This window comes from Oreochromis aureus, linkage group 19, assembly GCF_013358895.1.
Source record: "Oreochromis aureus strain Israel breed Guangdong linkage group 19, ZZ_aureus, whole genome shotgun sequence".
Taxonomy (NCBI): domain Eukaryota; kingdom Metazoa; phylum Chordata; class Actinopteri; order Cichliformes; family Cichlidae; genus Oreochromis; species Oreochromis aureus.
This window is the reverse complement of record NC_052960.1, coordinates 330,791-336,260: the sequence shown is the minus strand read 5'-3', so window position 1 is coordinate 336,260 and position 5,470 is coordinate 330,791.

Sequence of the window (5,470 nt, the reverse complement as noted above, 5' to 3'; positions counted from 1 at the left end):
ACTGTCCCTCCACACATACGACTCGGTTCTGTTTCTATGCCCCATCTTTGTTTACTATTTCCTACCGAGGCTTCTAGACTTCTGATTGGCCAACATTTCTACACAGTTAGGAATATATCGCCACCTGTTGCTTTGGCATGTTCCTTGCAGCGTTTTCCTTCATTTCTGCGTTTACGTGTGGACGGGATTATTTTTTAAAACGAAAACGGAAAATCTCCGTTTTCAAAAATACCCGTATGCGTGTGGGACGTAGCCTGAGAATTTCCTTTTAGTTCTCAGTTTATTTGATATTGACAAAAGTTAGTCAATTTTGTCTGTTCTTCTGTAAAACGACCTAAGATTTATTTTTAGAATTAAAATTTTGTTTCTAAGTGGAATTGACAATTTAGTGGTCTGTTTTGTTTGTTCTATTTTGAAACTTAAACGCTTTAGCGGCTGCCTTTTTGTGTAGTTTACAATATTTGCCTTTATCTGAAACTGAAGTCTCATGTTCCTTAAGTACATCTACCCTGTTGAACTTATTATGGGAAATAAATATTTTAATTAAAACAAGCTGCTAATTATTTCACATTTTACTTGTGAGCAACGGCACATTTAAATCTTACAAATATAGTTATTTGGCTTATATCGTGATATATATCGTTATCGCCTGAAATGAAAAAAACATATCGTGATATGAAAAAATCTTATATCGCCCAGCTCTACTTGAGGGCCAATTAAAAATGGACCGCAGGCCGCACTTTGGACACCCCTGCTGTATTCTCTCCGCTGGCTCACCACCATAGGGCATGTGAGTGAAGTTGGCCCCCCCACCTTCTTCAAATCCAACAAAAGTGGTATCAAACGTTTGTGCTACGTTTGTGCTGGTTTGTGCTGCAAAAATTTTCGTTTGCGCTGCTATCATTTTAAAGATATTAATAAAAATTTCTAGAGGTCATCAGAGGTCAACCAGCCCCCCCATATTAATTAAATCAAACAAAATGGGTGTCAATCAACTGTGCTACGTTTGTGCTGGTTTGTGCTGCTAAAATTGTTGTTTGTGCTGCTTCTGTTTTAAAGATATTAATGAAAATGTAAAGGTCAAAAGGTCAACCAGCCCCCCCACATTACCCAAATCCAACAAAAGTGGTATCAAACGTTTGTGCTACGTTTGTGCTGGTTTGTGCTGCAAAAATTTTCATTTGTGCTGCTATCATTTTAAAGATATTAATAAAAATTTCTACAGGTCATCAAAGGTCAACCAGCCCCCCCATATTAATGGAATCAAACAAAATTGGTGTCAATCAGTTGTGCTAAGTTTGTGCTGGTTTGTGCTGCTAAAATTGTCATTTGTGCTACTTCTGTTTCAAAGATATTAATGAAAAGGTAAAGGTCAAAAGGTCAACCAGCCCCCCCACATTACCCAAATCAAACAAAATGGATTGTTTGGACAAAACAATCAACCCAAATCAAAATGGTCACATTTGCGACCAAACTGGTCGCACTCTAGAGCCCTGTAGATATATATATATATATATATATTTATATCTTTTGTTTTAATTATTTATCGCTTTTATAGCCGTGGTCTCTCATCTTGATTACACAAAGTAATTTACTATTACTACTCTAAAATATGAATTAGGGATCGAAATGTATTTATAAAGAAACCTTTAAATAATATTTCAAATAATAGTCATAATTATGATTATTATTAGAAATATCAAACATTTAAGTGAATTTTCTGTTACACGTATTGTCTTAGCCCTGCGATAACTAGCAGCCTGTCTTTGTCCTGTATCAGCTGGGATAGGCTTCATCCTCCCGCGACCCTGAATTGGATACATGAATTGTATTGAATTGTATTCCAGTTATGTAATCTGATCATTTACAAACTCAAGGTATCCAATCAAAATGTAAGTAATAATGATAAAAATGGGAAAGCAGAAATAAGTGTGACATGAATGTAAATGTCAGCTGTCATAGGCCTCTCGCCCTATGACAGCTGGGATAGGCTCCAGCGCCCCCCGCGACCCTGAAAAGGATAAGCGGAAGTGAATGGATGGATGGATGAATGTAAATGTGTCAGCTGACATAGAGGACAGCTACATGTAGTCTGAAAAACCTTTGTTGTCAAGTTTGCAGGTCTATCACGAGACATTCTTACATAGAAGAGACTGTTAAAGTCTCTAACTCAGTGAAGCATTATTGGTCCCGTCTGTTTGGATAAATATAGTAAGCTGATGTATGTGCATTTATTGACACACTTTCTTAAGTGCTTATCCAGTTCAGGATCACAGTGGAGCTGCAGCTGAATGTGTTCAGTAAAGAAACCTTACAAAAGTTAACAATAAACCTGCATCTCTGTACGTTGTTGTCCACAGGATGAGAAAATCAAACTGGAAGACTGTGGAACATGTTAATAAATGTTTGTGTTTATGCCTGTGTCTTTCACAGGAGGCGCTGAAAGGTTTCCCTAATAGTTCCTGGTGAATCAAAGCAGAACCATAAAGGTTGCTGGACTGCATGATGGCCTTACCCCTGAGCAGTCATCCTGTTAAAGGAGGAACCAGTTAGAAGCTGTTTTCAAAGTAGCTGAGCAGATTTCATCTCAAGTAAGCGATTAACTGTTTGTTCATTTGTTCTGCCACTTAAAGAGCATTTAAGGACGTCTTTTGAGTGTCCAGTTGAATTAATTCTACTGGCTCTCATGGTCATTTGTGATTATGGACATATTTTTCATGTTCATCCAGCTATTTAGTAAATTCTATCTATTTAGTAATATCTGTCAGCTATAAAATATAATATAAATATAAAAATATCTAAATATCTCCTGCCTGTTATATTTTAATGATGTAAGACCAGACGTCTGTTATCGTATTACATTAGCATTAATGGATTGGATTTATATAAGGCTGTTCAAGGCACCCAAAGCGCTTGATATGTGAGCATTCCTCACATATCAATGAGATGCTGTACAGTACAATCCTACAGACACAGCAGAGGGATAACAGCGGCTATTCAACATCGTTACATGACACATTTGAGCTGCATGATGCAGACAAAGTGACTAAATCATCTTTTTGTGGTTTATTGTCTTCAAACCAGCAGACAAAGCCGATGGCAGAAGATGTTTGGAGAAGAACTTCAGGCCGTGTACTGACAAGGTATTTTTTTCTTGTTATCAAAAGACATTTGGAGTGACGGCTTCTACAACTGTGCTGAAGTAAAGCTTACAGCCTAAGAAATCACAGTGTTGATATTCAGCACAAAGAGAAAAGCTCACTAGTTTGATTTTATTTACAATCATAGTTTTTATAAATTCTGACTGTAAACAGCTTTTACAGCTTTGATATTGTTTGACACTCGATATCAGGTGATGGGATTTAATTTAAAGGTTTCTTTGTCCCAATGAGCCATTTACACTGACCAGTGTCAGTTTGACTGTAACACATTCATTATTTAGATCCAACATTTCTAAGAGAAATAACTGAATGTAAAAAATGGCAGCACTCAGACCAGGTTTAACTGATAGAGATGTCTGCATGCATTATGAAATTTATGTATCCCAGATCATTGTTATTCATCTAGTCATGGCAGACCCACCCCTTCCTCCCAAGTAAACTGCAACCCAAAAGAACTAGTGGGGCTATTTACACACTCACAACCAGTGTGGGGTAAAAAGAGCCACCAAAAACCTGTCAGCCTGCACAGCTACAGATGTGCTAAAAGCTATAAGAGTTAGAAGCTCTGCTTATGGAGAAACTTTCTAAGCCTAACAGAGGACAGGTACTCCTGCCCAAATAACATGATATAACCCCACATACAGCCCAGCCATAAAGTGAACCAAGTCATTTGGTTAAAGACAGCATGGGAGCAAATGCCAGCCTGCACCAACCTGACATTTCTTCCTCCTGAATTAAAAGGATGGATGGATGAAAGTTAAATGACTACAAACCTAAAGCCACTAGTTCCCACACTGGAGTTCCCCAACACTGTGTTAACTGTACTGAGCTTGTATCAACAGTTGTAACAGGCTAAGCTACCTGAGACACTGCATTGAACGATTGTTTCTATCTTAATGGTTTCAGCTCAGATGTTCTGCTTTTTCCTTTCTGTAGATCAAAGCAGCTCGTGCTCTGTCTGCTTCCATTCTGATGGCAAGAAGAAGGAGAAGAAGACTTCAGCGAAGTGGCGTTCATGGTCTCAGTGGACAGTCATGGTCACACACTGCATGTGGTTTTAAAAGCAACATTGTTCACCACAACAATGGAGATGTGTAATATTAGTGCAGCTACGGTTTGTTCTTGAACATCAGTTCTGTTTTCTACTTTGACCACTTAGACCAAAAAAGTGTTGTTTTCAGATTCTTTCTTATAAATCTATAAAGCACCTGCTCATTTTTTATTACAATTAGTTTCACATAAATGTTAGTGTTTCCTTTATGGTCTTTTAATGCTTACACTACACTGTACACGTCTACATTAGAGACATTTCTGTTACCTGTGTATGAGACTGGGCTGCTTGACTACGATTTGGAAATGGATGCAAAATCACACAGATCGTGCTATTGTTTGTTTTTTAATATGATGGACTGAACACAGGAGGTATCTGACTAAGCAAAGATTAATCTGAGCCCATTTCTACCTGTCTCTACTGTTTCAACTGTAACTGTCAGGATATATATTTATTCCAGCTCTCATAGGGCAAAGGAATGACTCAGACTTGTCAAATGTTCTTTGATTTGATACACAATATGAAGTTCACAATTTTCTTACAAATAAAACTATAATGACAAACATGAACAGCTGTGCTTATTTCTGAGACATGAGTTTTTTGAACGTGTTCATATTTAACAGTGTGCATTTGTATGCTGAAACTGTAATGGTGAACCTGAGGTGATGGTCAACAGAAGGCAAATATATATAAATATAAAACAGTACTGAAGTAATGTCTTTACCCTCTGCAGCGTGTGGACGCTGTGCACACAATCACCTTATTCACTGTAGTAAACATGCACCGCTAGCTCACGTGACTGACTGTCTCCATGGTTACATCGTATATTGTTAGCTATGTAAACAGCTTCCAAAGATACCGCCATAGCTCTCTGCAACACTTTCACGCTTTGCAAATCATTTCACGTTTTTGATAGTTATGAAGACAGAATATGTTTTTAAAGACATGCTAGGCGGTTGCTATGGTGGTTGCTGTGGAATAGGGTGGACCGCGCGTCCGATTCCTGTTATTAGCTGTCCGCCGTAGGAAGGCTGCGTTCCGTTTAGAAGTAGCAACAGTCTGCCGTAACTCGAACTCAAACCCCGTTTTGTTCTTTAATTAAAGGGCTTTTACAGCCGTTCATGACACGCACACACACATAAAACACTTTGCCTCACCATGACAATGCAACTTTACTAAAACCTTTAAAGTATCTGATATAGGATAGAAAAATGAAGCAACCACAGATTTAATGATGAAGACTCTGGGTTCTGTAGTT